A 25,459-nucleotide genomic window follows, 5' to 3' on the forward strand; every position below is an offset into this window, starting at 1 on the left:
CCCAGCTCCGTCTCAATGATTTTAATGCAATGTGTCTTAGCTCTAATGAAAGGGGAAGAGAGTCATCTTCTCTCAGAGTACTAGAGCTTTTGTGGAAGTGTACTTTCATATCCATGCAGTGCTCCAGGCTATTGATAGATGGAGGCTTGGGAGAACATGCCTGAAATAGACATGATGTTGTTGATAAAAGACTAATAGGATCTTTAGATACATGATTTGGCTTTTCCTTTCCAATTTTTCCAAAGGTTTTTTTATCGTGCAAGCATATTTTCTTATCTGGAGATGTGTAAAGAATGATTCTGTTCAATCTGTATTTATCCTGAAGCTGTTCGAACAACATAATGCCACTTTTATTTAAAGGTCTCCAATGTTATCTACCTGTATTTCTCTCAATAGGACCCATTATATTCTAAGGAGCAAAGCAGGGATGTGAAGTATGGGTTGCATAACAGACACTGTCTTGAATTCAAAATGTTTTCCAATTTGTTTCCAGATCTGTACTGTATTGGGAATAATGGACAACATAATTTGCTATGCCTAATGGAGACATAATGATCATACCAAGAGAGAGTAAGCAATGCTCACAGTGCCCCGCAGGATCATCCAACGAGCAAAAAATTAGTTGACATTCACAGTCCACTCTATCAAAGCATGAAATTAACTAGTGCAAGCTCCTTGCTAGTCTTACACTGAGATGGTCAATTCTATGAGATTTATAGGAGCCAGATAGAGTGAAGAATGACAGAATAACATTCTAAAATTTTGAAAACAATCTTGATTTACTCTGCATAATAAAAAACATTAGAAGTATCTCCCATAATTCTATTTTTTTTGTGTGTGTTTAATTATTTGAAGATAAAAAACTGACCTTAACTGGGAAGCTAAACTTTTATAGTACACTATCGTACGTTTTTACTTTTAAATCAGAGACTGTTTCAGATTTTCCTGCAATTCAACCTAAAGTCACTGTGAAAGCAGAGTGGCTGGACATAATTACGCAGTCCATTTAAGATTGTTGTTATCACTTCAAACAGATCTTTTCCATGTTTAAGAAAGCAGGGCTCCTGTAAACACGGAGAAAGAACGGACTTGCATGTTCAGTCAAAGCTTGACATGCCGTGTAGAAATGGTACCATGTGCACAAAAGATTAATGTAAATCGAAAAGCAAGAGCTGTAACATGACCAGACGTGCATTGTCATGCCCAAGTAAATATAAATGGAGTCATCTGGCTGTATGTTGTGAGAACTGGGACGAGCAAAGTTAGAGCCAAAAAGAAAGGAGACAAAGAGTCACTAATACATTACATAATATATATTCTATGATTACATATGTTCATTCACACATTCTTTCTGAGTGTGTTTCAAATAAGACAAGTCAGTTTTGTGGAACTGTAGAATTTTGAATTTTGTGGACTTTTGTCTTTGCCTTTGATCCGCTGTGTGTTTAGCATTTCACCTTTTTGTCATGGAAACTAATACAAACTATTCTGGTAGAAATACAGATTAATGTTAAAAGAATACTCAACATGAAGAAGACGACATACTGACACGGACATACCACGTCGCACATCCCAAGTTGGACAAGCCCAAATATTTGCTATTTGGTTGTGCCAACTGAAGAAAAGACATATTAAAATATACATGTAAAATACTACAATAAAATATTTCATATTCAAAGTGTCATCGTTCTAATTATGGCCTACATCTTACTGATGACACCTAGATACTCACATAATGAATTCAACAAAAATACATTCGAAGAGAATGCACAGGACTTTACCAAGTGTTTTCAGGGTCCCTGTTCATGACTACTTCCATTGTGCTTGTCAAATTAACGTGAATGCTAAAACAAAAGGAGACAGCATCATTTGCGAATTCCAACGTCACGTCTCCACCAACATCTCAATCCCCTGTGGTGCCTAACTGAAAAGGCTGCCCTGCCCCGTGCTTTTGTCATGATGCATTTCCTCCTCGACAGTCCTTGCCTCTGGTGCTTCCTGATAATTACAAGCCTTCAGACATAATGTATTCATGAACAAATACTAGAGTGCTTTTACAAACAAAAACTTGCCCCTGTCTACTACTTTAAAAGTACACAAAGCGATTTAAACTCAATGAGTCGGGCTATTTAAGGTCTCATTCTTAAAATTCAGGATGTTGAACACAAATGTGATAGTAAAGAATATGTAATTAAGGTGAAAAACATTACAACTGGTTCATAATCCCGATGTCATGAATTTCACATTGTTTTTAGTTTTATCTACAGTTTTGGGGACAGAAGAGCGAAACCTGAAAAACACATTAAACAGAACTGCAGCTTTGAGAAATGTGTTTCTGAATGTGTGCCATGTGACTAGTTTGTGTGTATTATTGGTAGAAGAGGTGTGGTTTCCATCTCTTCTACCGAATGACATAAATCATTAGATCCTGATAGGTACTGACTGATTACCTTTTGTGTGGCAAATGCCATCTCTTCATCTTTATTATATGCCACAAGTCTTCCTTAACAACACTGTATGACTGCCCTGCTTATCAGTAGATGACATCAATTTGTGCATAGATTAAAACAGAAGATGTAGTGAAGCTGTGCCAACATCAGGAAAATTCCTGTAGTCCTAGAATTCTCTTCACAACCGTAATACCCTGAAAAACACAGATAAATCCTCAGAGATATACAAAACAGGCTTAAAGCTCCTATCCTATAGCCGTGTTTGGGTCCAAACACATCAAGATTTGAAACCAGTTAAACTCATAAATAAAAACTCCCCTTACCTTTAAGGTCAGCACATCTTTCTATCGCTACTTGGGGCAGTAACGTGTGTCTTATCTCTGTTTTAGTGCAGAGTCCAGAGCACTTCAACAAACTAATAATCATGTAAGCCTGGAACTCAGACAAACAGCTCTCTGACAGACATCAAACACATCCACATCAAACCTGTGCTTCCAGTATTATGTAAAGAGGCAGGAGATCTACACTTTTTCTTTGTATACAAGCATAACAGGTTTAAACCAAAAGCATGTAGTAGCTCATATCTCAAAACCTTTACACACTTCAACAAAAACATGGCGAAGCCTGTGCAGGCAGAATGCTGGAGGTAAAAAAACATTAGCATCGAATACTTCTCATGCTTTATGTTTTTATTTCATGTACCACTGCCATGTGGTTTATTTGACCTAAAATTGATGGTTGTTTTGTACTTCGTACCTGTGATCAGTCCCTACAGCAAACAACATGCTAACTCTTTTCTCCCAAATGGTTTCATGGGTTTCATTCCTCCATCCTTACACGGAAATGTTGCTTCTGTAGTGCACATGTACTGTGTGGAAAACTGTGGTGCTGTGTCGCCCATCAAAGGGTCGCCCAGCTCACTCAGTTGGGTTTTAAGTGGTTTCTGCGCTGGCACACATTGTTTTGTGGAATGACACGTGAAGGATTGTGTCTCTAAACAGGAGCTAGCCCAGCACACAAACGGTTGACATGCCGTTACAACTTTAAACTCCTGATATCAAAACACAGACCTTAAAGTCAGGTACTTCCTGAACAAATAAAGCTCCTATCCTCAACCACTCCTTTAGCTTTTTTTTGAAAATATTACCCTCCTCGTAGAAAATTTGGAGTTATGATAATAAATTATTACAAAAACTGAATTTCCATACAAAAGAGTCAAAGTCCGCTGAGTTACACAGGCTAGAATACAAAATGAATCACTATAGAAACCTGTCCCTTGCAGAAGAGAAGAGTGACAAAGACTGGCATTCAGGAGCTTAATCAGTTTGCCACAGCTAGCAGCACAGAGGGAGACGGTGTGGAGACAAGCAGTCACACTCAACTTCCTCCCACAAACACTGTGAGGCCACGAGAAGACCTCTTCACACCTTCCTTGACCCCCACACATTGTTCATCACTGTTGCAGAGAAACAGATAAGCGAGCAGCGCTACGCATTGTGCTCTTAACTAAGCTGCTAATTAGTTTATGGGATAATCTTGAAGGCCCTAAAGTGGTATTTAGTTGGGTTGGTGAAGTTCAACAAATAATACATTTTGCTTCAAAAGTGTCTTTCAGGTCCAGTCCTTCAGTATTTTGACTAAAGCTAAATTTGCAAAAGTTTGACTTGAAATATAAACATTTTGTTGGATTATAGTTGAAAATTTACACCCATCAGCCACAGCTCAGCAGTTACTGCTTTTAATGCTGTGGCTGAATGGTGTCTACAATGGTGTATATACAGTATATATCTATACATATCTATCTATCTATATATATATATATACTGTGTATGTATCTGGTTTTAATGTTGTGGCTCATCGGTGTACCTCTTTACTTCTGTGTTTACAAATAGTACTGTTATTAATTAACACTAGCGCTAACTTTTACTCTTAGACCATGTATTAAACCATCTGATTTTAGTTGTCATAGGGGGTTCCACTCCTGTGTTTTGAATTCTGAGGATGGGAAGACATTTTGTTTACATTCACATCACGGACTACATCTTAAATTTATTTTAACACAATGACTTCTGTCTGGTTGCTTGCTCGGGGTAGGGGAGCTATAAATACAACACTGGCATAGTGTGTGTGTCTATTTGGGTGCAGGATTAGATGCCGAAACACGAGACACTAGCTGTGTGAATTCGGTTTTTTAACTGGGATTCCCCCCTGAGAACTTCAAATACGGAGAAACTTAGTAATATTTCTCTGTTCAATGGATCAGGTGGGTCATGATGGCTCTTTTCATATGCAGCTCAGCCTGTGTATTGGGTATTTAGAGAATTTCTTAGGGAAAGACAATGCCATTACCATTTATTAACCACGTTAACAAACTGCTTTACAGCTTTTGCTTTTGCTTAAATTGCTTGACTGAAATAAAACGTCAGTTATCCATCATCAGCATTCAATACACAACAAATCCTGAGTGATTACTATGAATACTGTAACAGAGACGTCAACAGCACATATTCACCGAAAGCCAACTCTTATGTGCCTACAAAATGGCAGCAAAGTTTCCAATTGGGACAGTGGGCAGGCCTACAACCGATATACCTGCTGACCAGTGGCGTTCCGTCGGGACAAGCCGGGCGAGCAGTTCTTGACCAGCCAAAGCCAAAGGTCGACGTGAGTTAGGGCGACACCATCGTGGAAGCGACGCCTCTCCTCGCATCTCAGAACAGCGCTCTGTCCCATGTAGGATCTGATGTTGCCGGTTTTTAATCCATCTTGTAATTTACTGCCCCCGTGTGGTCGCAGTAGGCTATTGTCTCTGGAAGCTAGGTTGTCTGTCAACCGTTGCATCTCCCGTTTGTCTCGTTTCTGTGGGCGTGACCGTGTGCTGTTGACAAAGGCCGGGGCTTGTCCATTGGAGGGGAGAGAGGCTTTTTTTTTTTTCTTCATTTTTTTGGACGTTTGCGCACGCACCTTGTGCATCATCCCAAGGATCTCTGACAGGTGACTAGCTTTAGCCACTAGCTAAAGCCACTAGCTATAGCCACAAGTGTCACCACGTATTTAAGCTCACAACGCTACGAACTGTGGGTCGTCGCCTCTGGCAAGGCCTGCAGAAGTGCCGTCTTACGGAACGTGTGCATGGAGGCCTCCCAGTGTATGCGAGAGAGCCCTCATGCGCTTGAAGTTTTGACAGTGGGAAAGCCATAGGCCCCCACGGACTTAGCGGGAGAGCGCCCCAAAGTCAGCGAGTCCGTGAGGGTGGCCACTGGGACTGTGCCCCCGACTCAGCCACAGTTCTGAGATCAGTTATGACGAAGCACGCATTATTATACACATGCGCAGCTGTGTGTGTGGAAAGTGCACTTGCGCCTTAGAAAATTACTTCCAAGTCTTTCCTCCCCAACTGTTGACAGATAGCAGTGGCAGGCAAACGAGCCGGTGTTACGTTATTATATTGTTACGCAAGCAGCCCAGCTCCTTTCAGGGATAGCTCAGTGTGCAGGTTGTGTGCAGGGCGAGTGGGCGAGAGAGAGTGCGGGTGTGTGAGGTGAGGATGGGACTGGAGCAGAGAGTTGGAAGCTGGCAGTATAGCTGTGAACCCAGCAGTGCAATGTTTGTCTGCTTTAGGCTGTATGTCAGTAAATAAATGCTAAAACTCCTCAATGCGCAAGCCACGTTCCCGCATCTTGCTTGCCTTGCTTGCTACCTGCTGATTTAAGTGAAGGGGGGGGGGTTAGCCCCCAAAGTCAGGCGCCATCTGCCCTGGAGCAGAACAAAAAATGTCCCCTCTGTGGTTCCGGATTACGGTCCGGATGATGAGCTGGAAATGGTTAACAATTTTGAGGCAGGAAAATACAGGATTCTGCTTTGTCACTGGAGTGTGTCATTGTCAAATTTTTAAGATTAACATAGAAGTGAATTTTTTTTATATATATATATGTTTCCTCTATATGTTTCCTCTATATTGCACATTTGATGTTTAATGTCAGTTCAAAGAATTAATCCTAATACTTCTTCAGGCAGGAAGGTGACGGGGGTACTTGGTCTGCTTGCCTATCTTTAAAAGACGCATGCCACTACTGCTGACACACTTACGTTCTGTCATCTCAGTATTCTTCCCATAAGTGGGAGGAAAGGAAAGAACTGACAATAACAGCCACCCATAGAGCTACAGAGACTTCCATGTAATTAGTTACAATTTGTGATAAATGCCATTTCATGCTGTTTAGAAATAACAGCTGCTGTTTCGATCCAGGAGATTAACATTCTTCCCCAAAGAGTTTAGGCACAGAAAGTAATGGAGCCTCACATCAGTGCGAGACCTGCCCGATCTTGTAGCATGCACACACATGCACAGCATTGTGAGCACTCTATCTCCCACGTCTTCTCCCATCTTGCCTTTCCAACACTAAAAACATACTTTGTGTTTGTCATTCCTCAAGTTTAAGGCAGACGAAAGAGTGATTTTCCTGTCACTTTGGGTCTTTCTTCAGACGGCGCGCACCTGCAGCCTGGTTTTATTCTCAAGCAAGACAGAAAAGGATAAAGAGTAATCTTTCCACCGTAACATCTGTTTGCCTGGATAAGGAGAGTCTGAGCCAGGACTCCAATCCCATAAGAGTGTGTGACATTTAAAGGTATCATGCATAATCTGTGCAGATGAAAAGTATGACAACCTTTTGATCACTGAAATATGGGTCAATAATTATAAATGGCGACGATAAACGCATCATGTACTCTACAAAACGAAATATTTTTAACAATTCTAGATGGAATGAAGAGGAATAATGTTACGTCTTGACAATAACTGATGAAATTCTCTTCCTTAACTGCATGCTTCCTGGAAGAAAAAAAAACCGCAGAGGCAATTTATCTAGCATCCACTGCATTTACAAAATCATCACACGTCTGAGAAACTCATCAGGAAATAAACCTATCCGCCTACTCGTGATGAGTTGGGAATCAGCAAGTTTTGAAGCACCTGCTGCAACATGTCAGGACAATAAGGCTCATGATTCACCTCATGCTGCACCCTCAAAGCTATTCCTCACAATCGTTACATCTGCAGCAAGCTCTGACAAGGGCTCACGGCGCAGAATAAATCAGTTAAGTATAACCTATTTTTCAAAGTTGAAAAATGAATTGGACAAAACCCTGGCCTTTTAAATTATAATGTGTAATAAATAAAGGGACCACTGAGGGTTAATTTGTGACTCATATTATCAAAGAAAATCAATCAGTGAGAAAAGCTAAAACATCGGGTTCATCCTAATATAAGAGGGGCTGATGGTAGATAAAATGTGCTACTTTGACATCACTAAAGCCAGCTCAAGCATTTCATGAGGTGCTTCTGGCAGCTGACTCCAATTTCCTATTCATGCTTGTTTTAACCTGGTTTGCCCTGCTATGGCTCAGAGCCAATGGCGCTTGAGGAGACTCATCGGCTCGGTAGGTCTAAATTACACTCGGGACAGCTACCATAGGAGTTGTACCTTGCATCACCCTGTGTGAGTGATAGCCTCACTACTGTCTAACACAGGCCCATGGCAGGGGTACCCCTGTGAAAGTGTCAGGGCCTTGCATCATTAGCATTTTTGGAACACCATGAATGAAAGTGTTTGTTCTGGTCTGTGCAGCCAATTGAAAGGGTCCATTAAGGAGTGTTTTAGGGGTTCCACTGCGTTGGGTCGGAAGTTTGGGAGCTGGTGTATGGAGGAAAGTGCCAGAGCGAAGGACGTGATGGCCCGAAGCATTCTGTATGCAGATGATAAACTGCTTGACATCTTTCTGCGTATGAACAGGTGGGAAACATAACAAGTGACGACATCAGTCCTGTTAATAAATGTTCCAACGCAGACTATGAACATGTTTGGCAGACTGTGGCTGGTCTGACATTTCGAGCCAGGTATCAACAAAGACTTGTTTGCCGTAATTCAGTGATTGCAATATCCCCCTGGCAATTCCACTGACTAACAATTATTAAAGACTTTCGACACAAAGCTACTGCTAGGAGTGAGGCAGACAAGTGGTTATTACGACACTGCGGTAAGACTTAAGGCGCAGAGCAGGCTACAATGCTCCTTACAGTGACTGGAAGTGCTAAACCTTCCCCTCTACTTTTACTACCTACAGCAGCAAAAGCATGTATTAAAAATGATGTGACTAATGCCATTCGTTCGTTAAATCCTCTTTTCACAACGGTTTGATGTTAGCAGTTAGAAAAACCTTGTTGAATGTAAGACAAAAAAATGTTTCAAGCATGAGTTGCACTTATGATGAACACGCTTTACTACGTGTAGATGGATGTGGGTCAATGTTATGGACGCCAGTGATATTTACACTCACTGGCCACTTTATTAGGTACACTTGTACAATGTTTTGCAATTCAATACAGCGGCTCTGCACTAAATTATACCTGTACAAAGTTCTATTGTTGGTGACATTGTCACAAGTGTTTCAGTTCAATCATGTCTTTATAATTGAGGCCATAGTTAAAGGTGGTATTGTACTGGACTATATTATATATAGAGCGGTTTCGAATTTTTTGTCCTCTACGTGCAGAATATTAGAAACACCTCTAAATATAATGCAGGCAACTACACAATTCAGTATGACCTCAGTGCTAAAACATTGTCTCCTCTATGACATGGTCAAAAAAAACCTTATTATAAAAAGTTAGTATCTAGTTCATTTTACCCTATGAGAATTACTTGCCACTTGCTTCAGTTACCTGCAGTGTAACATCCCTTCGGCACAGATTAATGACAGTGGTTTAAATGTTGACCTGAATTATGTCTGCCATATCCTCATAAAAAATGTAAACAGACCCCTGCGATCAAATCAGAAACAAGTCGTTTCTGTTGCTAGGTTTTAATTAACAGTTGCCAGTCCCTCATGTTTATACTAACGGAAATAAGAGACTGCATTTTGATGTAGAGAATTTTTCCACAGGCAAGTCGTAAACTCAAGTCATCTAAACACGAAGGATTATCTGAGGGAAATTTCAAGCTGCCTTATCTATATTTATTCATTGGAAAGAAGCTTTTCAGACAAGCAGGGAGATGCATGCTGATACGCCTGAACCTCTAAATGGCCTGATGGCAAAGCAGAGACATATCACCACCTGCCGTAAGGACAGAATTGCACACTCCGTTATAAAGTGTCTTGGGTAAGATTACTGTGAGGGAGGTTGTGAACCCCCGAAAGAATGAAAGTTAGACGGCACGAGAGAGAAAAAAACATACAGAAAGCGAGAGGGGGGAAGCAGAGACTTTAGTGGGTAACATCTATGGCACAGGAGAGAGAAATCCATGGGAATTCAGCTCATTAGCATATGAATCAAATTCCAGCAGCAGGAAAAGACAGACATTCAGTTCAGAGCACGTTGTTAGGAAAACCAGCAGTATATGAGCAAAATCGGTGCGCTGAGTACAAGGGTCAAAGTTAATCCTCCCATGTTTTGCTTAAAAAAGTAGAGCTAAGGATTTCAGAGGCCAGGGGAAAGTATGACAAAGATAAAACAACATATATTACCATAACACATTGTAGGAATTTAAACAAGCTTGCAGAACACTTGCGCAACGTTCTCGCCATAGGGGTGAAACTCTGAGCATTAAAGAGAATGCTGGTTCTAATGGTTATAAAAGAAGACTTTAAAATGATATATTTAATAAATGTGTTCATTAAATATCATCTCATGCATGACTGCCATTTCTGCTCTTCAGTTGGATGATTGAGCTACAACTGAAGCGAGTAGATGATTAGTCAATCAGTTGATTCACAGAAAATTAATCAGCAACTATTTTAATAATGGAATAATTGTTTTAGTGTTTTGTTTTGTTTTTATCAAAAATGCCAAACATTTGCTGGTTTCAGCCTCTGAAATGCGAGGATTTTATTCTTATCTTAGTCATACATGATCATAACCTGAATGTTGTTGGGTATTCTCACTGATCACATCACCTTTACGAGAGGCATTTTTCACCATTTTCTTACATTTTATTGCCAAAACGATCAATCAAGAATATAATCAGCAGATTGACTAAAAATTAAAATTATAATTAGTTATAGCCCTAGATTTAACATTTAACAATACAGATCCAGATCATGACAATGATCCACTTTTGGAGGCAAGTGTAAGAAACTAAATACCTTTACATACATTTACATTTTCAGTTTTGAGGTACCTGTACTTGACTTGAGTACCTACACTTTGTGCTTCTTCATACCTCTGCTTCAGAGAGAAATACTGTACTTCTTACTCGTTGTTCAGCTGCTATAGTTACTATTTATTTTGTAGATTTTCCATAAACACATTTTCCATAAGCACAAGCACCAGTATAAAAAGTAATTAAACTGAATTATGAATAAGTAAGAGTGATCAATATTACACTTTAATGTTATTATTAAACTTACATTCACCTGTAATTGAGAATTTTTCTTTCATTATGATATTTCTATTTTTACTTACGTAAAGATCTAAATACTTCCACCACGACTGTCCACTTTATATGTTACTGAAAATCACACTGCAAATGCTACACGTCAGCAGCAGCACTGAAAGAGACATGTTTTGAGCCTGCTATTATTTCTCATAAGTGGTGGGGACCTGTTGCAGCTCATGTAGATCATCCCAGGCAGGGTATGGTGTATGAACATGGAAACAGTGCATCTTATGAAAGTTTTTACTCCTGTGGAACACGGAAGACTTCTTATCATTAGGTTTCCAAACGTGTCACCTGTACAGTCAGATGAAGTGTCGACTGTGTGACGTGCCCTGATTTTGAACTCGCCTATATAAAGTCGCTCCCTCTCCACAGGTTTGTGGACCAAAACAACACAGCGTTTGCAATGATCCACTGAGAAATCTGCGGGGGGCGACCACACGCAGAGAGGATGTTTACTTCACAGTCCGGCAACTGGGACACGCTGTCACTGTCAACAAGGCAATATGCTGTATATGTCACAATTTATTTCTGTATTTGTGTCTCAAAGTGAATGCCCCGAGAGAAGGATCTTAACAGTGAGGGCACTGTTCAATTGCGAGAGTCCAGATGAATGCCGCGAAGAGTTTTTCAAGTGCCAGCAGACCATGTTACTCACTTGCTAGGAGGACTGTGGTCTATTGTCAATTGAGCTTGTGCAAAAGCTCCTGAAAGTGCAGCACAGGGAGGGCGGAGGGAGGCTGAGGACAGCATACGTGACCACCCCTCAAAGCTAGATCATCCGGCTCTTCTGGTGCTCACTGGAGAAACTTGCTCCAATTCAGACAGGGTGCAAAGTTATTTGTGCCCCCTGTGTGAGGCGTTGATCTCACCAAGCAGTTGTCGGCTGGAGCGGTCATGACCCTTGCTCTTGGTTGTTAGGAACAGCCAGAGCTAAGAGGCAGAAAGCCAGGCACCATGGTAACGAGACCGCTGCTATCTACGCTGGAAAGTTTTACTGAAGATTTCTAAGAAATTTCCACAGGATACAAGCTTAATCCCTCGGCGGGTGAAAGTTGGTAACAAATCTGTCGACAATTGTTCGAAAAGGCAGACAGGGTAGACAGGCTGAAGACACCATCAGTTTGTGACAGCAAATCCTCTATTTTAGACCACAGGGTCGACTGTGGCGAGTTCCTGTGTCAGTGACTCCTGTAAATATTTCACGAGCATTCCAAACGTGGACCGGCTGTCCTCAGAGCAGAGCAATACGTCTCCTCAACTAATACACACACACACACACCAGTGCTCAACCCATTTAGTTTTTTCTTTCACAGTCATCTTCTGATCAAAGCCAACCATGCATCATTAAATTGTTCAGCTGGGAGTGGGGAAGGGATTCCTGCATGTCCTTTTATGGCACAGAAGCAGGGATTTACTACACAAACTAATACTCACAGCAGGAAAGAGCATGGGAACGACAAAGCAGAACCACCTGCCGTCCTTTATCAGATGTAAAAATTCTCCTTTAGATTCCTTTTTTCCCATTTCCCAAAAAGAGTCATTTAGGCGAATTTTAGTTTGCAGAAGACATTATCTAAACATGAAAAGATCGATTATGACACTATGTTTCTGACAGCTCTTATCTTACGTTCTCAAGAGCAGATTCAGAGGTACACAAGTTGCTTAGTTTACTCATTCATGCATCCTTCTCAGGTTATCTTCTTAAACAGTATTTAAACACTTAATCCACATGAATGCTTACTCTGAGACTATTGATATGTAAAATAAGTGATTATTGTGCTTCTCTAGAGAAGCAAACACAATCACATCGCACACTGCATTTTGCTTCCCACAGACGGCTGAATCGTTTGTAGAAATGACAGTGAAATTGTGATGTATAACACGGCTGTAAATTTACTCTTAGTTGTTGTTCCGCCTGCCTTTAGAGAGCTTTGAGGATTAAATAATTTAGCATTGCATGCCTTTTTAACAACTCCTGTACTCTGCGGTGATGAGAAACCATTTGATCACTTTATACTGAGCAGGTGACTGCCGGTCTGACGTTGTGAGTTTATGTTAGTCTTTTATGGCATAAAGTGTTGGGACTTGGTATGTGTGTTTGTCTCCCTTCCTACACTAATCGGGGGAATCCCCAACCGTGTCTGCCTCATCAACAGAGTTCCACACATTTCTGAAATCTGAAATCCTCAGGAGGTGGCAGAGGTTATTTGTGATGTACAGTTTATTCCACCACTAAATTATATGATTAGATTATGTTATATTCTTAAATAATAGCATTTATTTACTATAGTAGCAGTTATTTACTACAAGTGACGGGTATGGAGTTCTACTCTTCCTAGCACGGATTAATTGTCTGAGAAACTCCCCCCCTGCCTGGTGAGGCTCTCATACTGCACTGCTCCTAACGGATAACAATGAGCTGCTCCGTTGCTGACAGCAGCTAAATATACTCTGTTCTTTCACGACACATTTGTCAGCGAGTTGCACGAATACGCTACCTTCAATATTACCTAATAATGAATTACAGTATGATATTTATTCTACAAAATTTTAAGTTGTGGAGGTGTTTTTGTCAGTTTACCACCTATGTAAAGTCAGGGTTCGACCTAGAACTGCAGTAATGCGAGAATATTGCAAAACCCCTCCAACAGCCTCCAATTTACACAATTACATAGGCTGCTGAAAGGTAATTATGTCTAAGGCAGACTGGATAGGTGGACACAGCATTCCCCAGCATGTGGCAACACATGCTGGATATAACTGTCGCAGGGTGATGGAGTGTACAACCTCTGCAAAAGTAGTGGTAAGTGATTTACTGGGACACTTTTACATTTATGTTCTCTCATTGTTACCACTGGGGAGCTATTTGCCTGGGTAAGTTTTGATTTCCATTTCACAGCGTCAAAGCATTATGACTTTTCCAGTGTGAATCCACGGTCAGTTTGCATTTAAGCATTTGCTTCAGATGAAATACAATCAGGAAAACCACTGACCATATGACATTTGAATTTATCATCCTTTCTTTTCTTCTAATAAACTAGAAAATGACGGTGAGCTGTGGATGTGAAAGGTTCGGTTCATACTTGTGGAGAACCCTTTAGTCAAAACAACCTGCACAATACAGAGTGTCTTAAAAAGATGAAGAAAAAAAAAAGATTCCAATTTTATGCTGAGGAAGGGAGGTCTGTGTGTTTACGTGGTCCGTTGAATACAAGAAAAAGTATTGTGAGTGTTTACGAGGGATGCAACTGATTAACATTTTCATCGCTGATTTTTCTGCCTATTATCTTCTTGATTAATAGATCAATCGATTGGTCTATCCAAGTTCTGAAAATAGTGGAGAATGCTCATCACAGATTTGCAGGTGACGTCTTCAGATGTCTTGTTTGGTCCAACCAACAGTCCAAAACACAAAGATAGTAATTTATTCTGGACCAAAATGTTGCCCCAACAGACCAAAGGACTGACCAACATTGCCATGTGGCTAAAACCCTTGTTTGTGTTTGTGTTTCCTCATATGCATGTATACATGGTATCGACACATTTGCTCGGATGTGTATTCACACTGTCATATACTGTACACTGTTCATGCGAAGGGGAGAGAATCTGAGGGAGCGCACCACGCCTGAATGAACCCAAAACTGGATCTTTAAATTCAAAGCTGACCTGTTTCTCATGTAACAACTTGCTGTACTGTAAATGAATTTACTGAAAGCTTGGCCCAAAACATCACCACAGGGAGCGAGGACACCAGGATTCCCTAATTACCGCATTTCAGTCAAGTTGCGTCACACAAAGAGAGAGAGTCGACCCATTTCGCTTCGACAAAGCTGCAGGGGACTGAATAGGGACGGCTTCACAGGGATGAGCGTGGCCATTGCTCTGGGCAACTCATCCGCCACCAGTCCCCTTCACTCTCTGAGTGGCCAGACAGAGGAACAGATACAAAGAGATGCGATCTCACCATGAACAGTTTGCACATGTAAGGAATTCTGACAATGGATGTATAAAGCCAGTGGGCACGTGGGTTTAACGTGACTTCACAGCAAAATCACCTCTGATTTTTGTGACCCATCCAGAAAAATTCCAAATAAGTGTCAATAAAAATCTCTGATTAACACTCTAATTAAATCTGTTGTAGGAAATGTATTGATAAATATTCCTCGCATGTTAGATGAGAATAAAACACCTCAACTGAAATCAATGTTCCTCCTGGGCCATGCCTGGCTTTCAGATGCCTTTACAAACCACGGGTCAGAAATTCTGATAACTTCTGAGTGAATGGATCGTTAAAACGTGTTACTCACCTAAATTCCTCACTGATCTCCCGAGCGAGGGAGAGGCAAGGAGTGAAAATAATCTCCAGAGCATGGCGACGAACTGCCTCGAAAGGCCACGATTAACATTCTTATCAGAACCTACGGGGCTTTTCACTGCAGAATTTCATCCACTGTAAGGTATTTACATTTTGGCTCCAATATCGGTCGGTGATCCAGAGTTGTTTTCTAATCGTTTCCGACCCCGAGCTCCGCAGGGATCAGAGAGCTCACAGGTAACGCGTTCACCTGGGAACGGCCCCCGATTGAATCTGATGAAAAAAGTCGTCCAGGTCTAGCGTGAAGGTTTAGACTAGGTTTCTTTTGCGAGTTCGGACTTTATGCCACTTATCACAATATGACCCCTGCGAGCAAAGCTGCGTGGCTTTTTTCCGCCGCATAACACATGAAATAAAGCTGCCCAGAGGTAAATTTAGTCGTGCGACTCACCCATAAGACGAGCAACTAGAGAGATGAAGGCAGCCTTGTATCGACCCCCTTCAGTTTTCTCAGAAGGGAGATTTTACAAGTGATGACAACTTTTAGTCCGCGAAGTAACCGAGCGCTGACCGTGTGGCAAACATCACATCTCCTGCGGGAAAACCGTGCGACAACTTAAGTGCGCACTGTTTTTTTTTTCTTTTTTTTTCTTGTTTTTTTCTTCTTCCCTTCACCTCAGCCGCCCACCTTGTGAAACTCTTTGACTAACGGCCAAAAGTGCGCCGTCAACAACTGCAAACCGTGACTCACGCCTCCACAGGGTCGTTCCCCTATTTTAGAAAAGCGACAGAGGTCAAAGGACAGGCAGGGGACTCTGAAGACGGTTGCGTGGGGAATGGCTGCTGTCACACACTATAACCGGCATGAGCCCCGGGTGCATATGCGAAACGCGGGGAAATATTTCACCCCCCCCCCCCCCCCCCCGCGCGCGCGTGTGTGTGTGTGTGTGTGTTTGTGCGTGCGTGCGTCAACTGTCAACCAAGGGAAAGTCAAAGGCTTGGGAGTGTCACAAAAAGTACAAAAAATAAAAAAAAACAAAGACGGTGGAGCATTCGTATAAACGTCGTCCTTTGCATTTGGCATTGGTGATTTCATTGGACAATCACTGCACATTTATTAATTGTCCCTTTCCGTAGATCTACAGAGGATGAATGGCTCCCGGGGGGAGTTTCCTTTTTCTTACCTGTTTCCTACTGTGCACCTGCAACCGGCCCCGCTCAGACTGAAAGTCGATACACCTGAAGAACAGCTATGATTTAAGCGGAAAAGTGCTGCCGTCCAATATTGACAGCGTCCCATCCACACAGAGAACAACTGGGTGTAGGTGAGAAAAAAATAAATAAAATAAAACCATGCCTCTGTTTGTACAGCACGAGTCCACACCCATCTGAGTTAAGTTGGACAGACTCATATCAGCTCTAGGAGAGGACAACCGCATGAAAAGCGAGTACCGAGAACGAATAACATGTGTTGTGTATTTTACAGTCCCAGAGTTGAGAGATCCTTCCACCCGAAGCGCTCGCGCACGCGTCTGGGGGAATGTGAGATGTGCACATATGTGGAGAGAGAGCATCCTTGGAGACCAGCACAAATGGGCTTACACGTACTGTGTACGCATACAGTAGCATGTTGTTCAGATGTTCTAATTAAACATCAATGTAAAACTTCTACGTTATTAAACAAATCCAGAGCATCTGAACACATCAACAGTACATACAGCATATATATGTGTAGTGTTCAGTGACTTTTATAGATAGGCAAACAGAGCCTTAAGAACCAACTACGGAGAGGAGGAACAACCCCCCTGAACTGACAGTAAACATATTAAATGTGAGGTATAGAGGAAAAATATCTATAAAATCACTTTTATGCTAATCTTCAGTGACACACTTCAGTGACGATCCAGAATCCTGTATTTTCCTGCTTCACTATGCTGTCTCAAACTTGCTGCAGATCTTGCACAGCAAACCCTAAACCTTGATTATAATATGATAACTAAAACGCAGAGCTGATTTAAAGGCATAGGTACAATGCCGCACGGGATTAAAGGAAAAACCCGAATAAATGAGTGAAGAAACGTGACAAACGCAGATGCTTCCACACAGGTGCGCTGCATTGATACAATTAAGCAGTTAATATCCAGTCATGCTCTGTGGCAGGTATAAACATGCTGAGCACGCCCGGTGATCCTGATTTTGTATCAAGATGGCAAGAGGGAAAGATCTGAGTGAAATTGTTGGGGCACGGCAGGCAGGAGCTACGGTCTATGGGAAAGACGTCAGTGAATTGGGGCAGAAATTGGGGTCGACAGCGCACATTGGATGACCGTGGTGCTCGTGGATTACTGCGATATGTAAGGAAAGACAGAAGAGCAACTCCTCCTCAGGTGACTGGGAATGTCAATGCAGGACGTGATCCTGACTGTATCACAACAAACAGTCTTCGACAGTTACATAGAGCATATATATAATAGTAGCAGCGCTGAAAAACCCCTCCCTACAATGAATGCACATTTGAGAGTTCAATGGTGCAAAAAAAAAACCACCAGGTAAGTAAGAGAGATGAAAGAGATGTGGAAAAAGAGTGTTATGGTCAGATGAGTCGTCCTCCTCCATATTCTGAATATGTATAAGTGTGGCAGTACTTGTGTGGGCATACAGAAAGAAGCGAAACTGCCTGACCCTTGACCCCTGGGTGAGGGGGCTGGTGGCTCTGTTATGCTGTGAGGGGCATTTGGCTGGCATGGTTTGGGTCCCCTCCAAAAGGTCACTGCAAAAAAAAAACAAATCAAAATCAATCAATAGTTGTTTTGAGGATCAGCTTTATTCAATGATGTGATGAATTGGTCTCCTCTGGGGGGACAATGCCCTCACTTCATCATAATGCTGAGGGGGAGGAGGGGTAACTGTAAGGGTAAGGTAAATGAAGAATGTGATGTGTTATGGCAGATCCGTCACCAGTTGAACATCTCTTTGTCTTTTTGAGATTTCTGACTTTTCTGTTAGACCGGCGCCTCCACCGCCATCCGCCAAACAACATCCCAACCAAATGAGGGGGATGATTTGGATGATTCCCTCCAGTCCATCCCCAGCAGAGAGAGACATCAGCAGAATGAGAAGCTGCTCTGCCAGCACTCTGGGGGCTCATGGTGGCTCAACACAACACAGGACACCCACACCTCTCTCTCTTTGGAGAGTGGAGAAACATAGTAAATGCAGGTGCCTCCACACATACAATCATATCAGATTGATTTTCACTTTATTTATATAAATGTACCTTATTTTGTCATGCACATACTGAAAACACACTAGACAAAGCATGTAATTATGTAGTATGTATGAAATTGTTGATCCCCCACAGTGGAACCAGATGATCAGATCACAAAATGTAGGATCCTCTCTCACACATGTAAACTCCTTTGTAAAAAATCACTATTGCTGACAAATAGTTTTCACTATAAATTTGAGATTTTAACTTCCAGGCATACCTCGGCAATCAAGGTTAGGCCTTTAAAAAAGTTGTTGTGACACGACCCTTCAATATACCTGTGCTTTGTGTACTACAGTCACAAAACAAGAATGCAAGCAACACAACAAATAGGCTACACAAACACCAGAATCAACACCTTTGGCTCAAGTTTAAGACATTAGGAAACCAAAAGAATTTAAATGTAGCTTATTCGTTAGTTTTTCAAAAGTCTCACAATACTTAATATTATTATTTTATGATGAGTGCATATGTTTCTTGATACAGTGAAAAACTTTGATGTAACTTTTGTGGTAATTAATACACTGAAAAACAAACTGGAAAAAGGAACTTTACTTCCGTCAACATGAATAGACCATAAAATAAAGTTCTTCACTTTCAAGTGGTGCATGGCATGCTCCGTTCCCACAAGGTCCAAACCTGATTGTAAGGCCATAGAGAAGAAGCTTACATTCCAATTACCACTTGAACCAGCAGAGAACACTGTGTCCTGAACCCTGACGCTACCCTCCAAAGAGAGAGACACCAGAGCACTGCTTGGAGTTCACATGCTTTCACCCATTATAAGGCCATTGCGCTGCGCCGACCTGTAATCTTGACCTTGAGTTGGGTTTCTCTCTGGTTGGAAGCACTTCATTGCTGATAAGTGAAATCGGCGGATTCCTCACCGCGTCTGACTATCAGTGTGTGTTAGCGGGAGTGATTCTGAGGTATGAGGGAAAACAATGTTTCACCCAACCTGAAAACCCTTTATCCAAGTGTGGAATCTAATACCTCGGACAGCAGTTTATTTTTGTCAATACATACATTCCCAATGGGTGTTCACACTGGCCTCTGAGCTACAGAGGAAAAGATACTGCACAGTGGAGGCCGGGTAGGAAACCTAGTTGCCATGGTAACGGATGTACATTATGCTGGCGGCAGGTCTTCCTGGCTCCTGTGGTCTAACAATGCCCCCTAGTGACATCTCAGGTGGCCTTGCAAGCCAGGGAAGCAGCAACACGAGCAAGAAATTGTACTTTCACAGCCTTACTCCGGCAAGCTCAGAAAGCTTGAAATATTTTACAGTAACCAGGCTTTGCTTTCAATTTCGGTAACTGTTGGACATATTAAAACGTTACTTTTTGATTATCATCTGTTCTCAGAGAGGCTGTGAAATGCAAGTCGAGAATTTAAGCCCAATAAGTACATCTGAAAGTTTATGTCAAATTTTGATATTACAGAAGGTGATGTGTGCACTGCATATCGCAGGGTCAATCTCGTGCAGTGGATGGACTGTGTCCGTTTTTTCTGAGGTGCATTTTAACATGAAACATCATTTCTGCCTGCTGTAGTGTTTTTTTTTCCCCCTTGGTTGAATGTGGAGGACACTGTATGTGTAGATTTTTCGGTTGCTTAAGCAGGAAATGTTCCCCAGGTACTCCCACCTCTTGCTGAGCCTGTTGTGAACAAATGTTATTTATTGGCGTTAAACACTAGAGAGCGCTTCTGAGCACATGTCCCTGTTGTTTCCATACTGCTGTATAGCCCCTGTCTCAGCCATCCAGGTAGTGAGTTGACATAAAAGAAAACATTATATCAGATCATCAAATCTACTGACCTTGCAGTTAATGAAAAAATATTTCACAATTCATCCAAAAAAAAAGTCTTCACCGCAGTCCGTCAAATCTCCCGAAGGACTCGGGCTCCCTGGTGAAAGAAGATAAAGAAGGTACAGAGAGCAATATAAAGAAGAGACCATTTTGTCAAACCTGTGACATCCTGTTGAAAAAAGTGATCTCTGGTTACCTTCAATTCCCCCCTGTGTTGTGTCTCTGCCCCAGAAAACATCATGGTACTTAATTTGAAATCTTCGGCAAATTGTTGCCAGTCTTCCCTAGATTGTGTTATGGAATCTGAATGCAGAGAAAAGAAGGCGGAAAGTAGATAAAACACAGACAAAAAGGATCTACTTCTTTTTTCAAATATAACAGTAAGGGAGACATTTAAAGGTAGTACTTTTTTTTTTATATTATAATTTAAAAAAAAAAATTATTTTTGACTTTATTTAATTTTTTTTTAAATGGCAGATTCAGTCACCATATGTATATAGCATGTATAATGATATATGATCAATATTGGTGCAGCAAACATTGTAATAATGTGAGTGTAAGATTTGATCAATGTGGGCTCCTCTAGATGACAGGTAACCGGCAGATATGCAAACTAAGTGCACACGGTGTAAATTTTGCTCGGGAATAAATTTGAAATATAGAGCATGGGATTCACATTTATAGAGATTTCTTCAGCAATATAGAACAAAAAAATTCAGTGGGCTTCTGCCCAGGAATATGCTTTTAACTGATAGTCTTTTAGATAGTCACACTGCTAAGCTACCATTCAGACTGTGAATGTAAGCTACGCCTCAAGAGTTATCCATTGTACAAGGCTGAACCCCTGCTCGCTGTATAAAATCATCCGATTGTGAATTTCTTTGTATTGAGGCGCAGCATGTGAGCACACTGGCCTCGAGGTGTAAGGGATCTTTCTCTACATTCATTCACTTTAGTACAATATTCAATACCTGCCCGCCATGCAGAAGTCAGGTGTTCTTTGCATTGTCTGATTCCACCAGCCTTACCTCTAAGTGTCAAACTCAAAGAAGAGTGCGAGAATGGACAAAAGGGGCGTGCAAAGAAAGGAGATAATGCAGCGCAGAGCATTGCTCTTTCTGAAGAGGAATGCTTCAGAGAATGTTATACATGTGTCTAATGTCGGAGGAGATTGCTTCTGCTGCATGCGTTTTTTTAACGACTGATCATATTATGTAGACCACACTGGGGACATCAAACACATCATGGAAAATTTCAGTTTTACCGGCAGTGAATTATCTCATTTTTTCTGCTCAACAAGATTACAGCATTGCAATGGGCGCTAAATAGAGATGGACTGGGAATAAATGTTGACTGATAAGTGCAATCAGAGCCAGCTGCCTTCATTTATTGACTCAAGACCCAGGGGTGTGAATCTGCGTGAGAATGTGTGTAATATCACTGTTGCAGTGGAATAAGAGAAGTTACATCATCACCACTTAACCGTATTACTGGCAGCACACTAAACTATTGGGTAAAAATTGAAATGTTAAATGACTTTAATACACGTGCATATTGGGAATATGTGACTATGAGTTGCACCTTGCTCTGCTTTGTATATAAATGTATCTCTCTCTCTGTCTTTTTGTGTGTGTGTGTGTGTGTGTGTGTGTGTGTGTGTGTGTGTGTGTGTGTGTGTGTGTGTGTGTGTGTGTGTGTGTGTGTGTGTGTGTGTGTGTGTTAAAGTTGAGAGAGAGAGAGAGAGACAGAGGAATAGAGCAAACCTGGCTACAAATATGTGTTTGTATGTACACTTGCCTCACTTTATATAATGCTGTGAAAAACAAATTAATATGTTGAATATGTAGCTGCCATGTAAATAGGAACGGGATGATATGCTGATGCAGGATTGTGTGTGGCTCAGATGGCACTTCATTTGTCTAAACAACGAACAACACTTTAATGTGTCTAAACTAGTACACAAAGCCCTTTTCTGCTGACCTTTTCATCTAAGAATCAAAACTTGTAAAAAAAAAAGTACGATATCAGTTGATGGAAGTTATTATATTTAGAATATAAATATTCCACATGGGTCAAAGTCAAAGCCTTGCAGTTTATTACAATTGCTTTAGGTCCACTGACCAAAACCTTGACAATAAAAGCTGTCAGAGCTCTAGAATGATTCATTTGTTATCTATATAAAAGGAATAAGCAAAGCTTTGCATAAAAATTTGAATATTAATGTAGAACACTGGGATTATTACAAGCACATTCAAAGCAACCATTTATATAAAATGAATCTACTGAATAGATTTTCCATTTCATGTACACCCATAAGTAATCCCGTTGACCATTAAAGGATCCTTTATGTTAATTACAATGTTTGAATAAATCATGTACTTGACATTCTGAATGCTAAGCTATACAAAGGCATCAGGAAACAGTTGTGTTCACCCTTAACCATTTAATGATCATCCATGAGAATGTGAGAGCCAAACAGATGTATTGTTCTTCCTGGTGGACATAATGAGAAAACTTTGCCTTTTTACACTTTTTCTGCATCATTTGTCACCAAAAAATGTGCAAGTCAACACTTGAGAACTGCAGACTAGTCGCTCATTACCAGCTGTTTGAGGATGATTGTGTTTTTGCATTTTCTTGTGTGTGCTGATTCGAATATTATGTGTACTGCGTGTTGTGTGTGGATGTAGGTGTCTAATTGCTACTTAAGCACATCTTTTAAAATCAACAGAGATCATTTTTGTTTTAATACACAAGCTTATCTGCTTGTAGCCTTTAATGTATGCTAAGTGCAGGGGAATCGTTGTGTGTCATTGACAAGTAGAGAGCGAAAACATTCATTACGAAGAGACTATTGAAAATCCATACAGCAGTCTGTACCTTAGACCTATACACACCTAAATCCCAATCACCTATGAATAGAGCTTTTCATTGAACACTTGAGAATAATGTGTGAAAACAAATGCCAACAGAACTGGGCTGCTGTGATGTGTGTTTAGGTGCAGGAACCCTCTCTGGAGGAGAAAAGTATGGGATGGAACCCACTTTTATGGCATCCCCATTGTTGGTTTCATTTTACTGCAGGGTTCATTTGGCTATAAGCTTCTAATGCTCTCAAAATGAAGGTAAACAGCTCCCAACTGTCTTGTTTTCGCATGAAGGAGGCAAACGCTTTATTTGAGGATGCACAATACAGGTCGAGGCAGTACTTCTCCGGTTTAGCAAGTTAGGTGAACACTTTTTTCTGCTAATAATAGATTACATTTTTCCTAACTTGTGAATGGGTTTTTATGATTACCAGGGCACTGTTATTAGGTATTCAAAAGATGCCTACGTGTATTCAAATAAATAATATGGATGTAAGTTGGTAATAAATGATAAATATTAACACATCCTTTTCCTCAGTTCTTTCCATTTTTTGAATAAGTGAATTAAATATTAGAGCTCTCTCTTTCCAATTCTCGTCTCCAGAAATATTATAAAAGAGTAAAATGTGACCCTGCAGCTACCAAAGACAATGTGTGACTGAGTAGATTCATGCTGCTTCTTAGAAGAGAAAAAATTGCCAATCTCATGTGAAGTAGGCTAACCTTGTAGGTTCAGAAGTTTAATTGATTGCAGACGTCAGACATGCCGTGGCTCTGAGGGTCAAAAGACAACAACATTTCACAAGACACGGCAAAATTTCAGATCACGGAAGGATGGGACAACAAATGTTGTTTGTGATTGAACAGAACCCAAGTCAATTCAGGGTTTATTCAGTGGATGAGTTAAGGTTGGTTGGATCAGCCGAAGGGTCGCTCTAAACTCTGCACTGCTGGTATTGGTTGTTTTGCTGTCAGGCAACTGATGATGCACTGAGCATGTTACAAAATTAACTAGAATGGCCAGTCGTTTAGGCCTTTGGCTTTATTGAAAAAGCTCCCACTTCTTGTCCGCAGTGTGTTGTTCGGCTTCGTTGCGCGATTTCTAACCAGAGTTTGTGCTGGATAAGCCCCCTGCATATCATGGCTGCATTTTCCCTGGTACGAGACCAGCTGCAGACGTGCAATCGGTGACGTAACACGATGTCACTTGTTGAAGAATAGCGATCCCGTCTCCTCAGTCTTAACTCTTTTAAGCCTGCTTTTAGGGTTCCAGGGGAAATTTTGATGTCGTGATATGTTGCACAGAAAACGCTAACACTGTGCAGCAAAACTAAACCTTTAAAACAACATACCCACATTTATACACACACACACGTGATGAGTCAATGGAAAGCTGGTGAAATGAGAGTTAAAATATTTATAAGTAATGAATATTCAGCTGAGAGTACTTTTGCATCATCCCCCACAACAGTTTTACAGTTTAAATATTTATAGAAGCTTAAATAAATGGAACAGCCGCACAACCTAAACGTTGGGGGATGTCTAGGTGAATATAAACACGCAGTACAAAGAGGCTTGTCGGTCTCTGTGACAGAAGTCTAAAAGCATCATTTAAATCTGTACGTCTTTACCGTGCGGTCAGGTGAATTATCCCTGAATATGCCAGCAGGATAGACTTCCTGTCCGAAAATTCATAACACAAAGCAAGTTGTTCCATTTAACAATCTCCTCTTCCCACCCTCTACCACACTTAACGCCTCCCCTCCCCCCGCGCTGACTGAAACGAAAGCATTAAAGCAATTTTGATTCAGTTATCACTTTATGTGTTGCCAATGGCAGAATTTATAACCAAATGAGCTGCACTGGAAATGCCTGTTCAGCCTGGCATGAGGACGTGGGCAGTAATGTCTGCTGCCACCTGCTCCTTTCCCAATGTTTTCTGCTCAGCAGTGCAACTGGCAGTGAATCTAACTCTGTCTGCACTGCGAGTTAAGGATTTAGGGACCTTTTACCAGGGCTATAAAGGCATCGGGAGAATATGATGTCAGTGCAATTTAATCATGTCAAAACTTCAAGGTTGACCTAGAGGAGGACATACTGACGATCAACAAACTACTGTAAGAAACTCTGCTGGGTTGATTCCTTGCACCGGGTGGGTGAGGTGTGTAAGCCATTACATTTGCAGACTATCAACCCCAAGGTGGCTGTTGTTACAGACCACAAACACTGCTTAAGAGCCCTTGAGTGAGACACTAAACCCTGAATTACTGCGAGTATGATGTACGGCTGCTAAGAGGACGAGTAAGT

At 41.2% G+C, this 25,459-nt stretch overlaps 1 protein-coding gene across 3 annotated transcripts in view; it reads right to left on the reverse strand.

Annotated features, from left to right (window-relative positions):
- The window catches only part of LOC120803743 (neural cell adhesion molecule L1-like protein), a 49,555-nt gene extending 33,752 nt beyond the window's left edge, over positions 1-15,803 (reverse strand). The window contains exon 1 of one of the 3 annotated variants that reach the window (XM_040152579.1): positions 15,658-15,803. The gene's annotated coding sequence lies outside the window, so the exon portion shown is untranslated. Of the gene's footprint in view, positions 1-5,042; positions 5,701-15,198; positions 15,243-15,657 lie in introns of those variants that run through there. The other 2 variants (XM_040152580.1, XM_040152578.1) reach the window with 2 other exon arrangements.
- Between the last annotated feature and the right edge of the window lie 9,656 nt (positions 15,804-25,459).

The sequence above is a fragment of the Xiphias gladius genome, chromosome 18 (genome assembly GCF_016859285.1).
Source record: "Xiphias gladius isolate SHS-SW01 ecotype Sanya breed wild chromosome 18, ASM1685928v1, whole genome shotgun sequence".
NCBI classification, from domain to species: Eukaryota; Metazoa; Chordata; class Actinopteri; order Istiophoriformes; family Xiphiidae; genus Xiphias; species Xiphias gladius.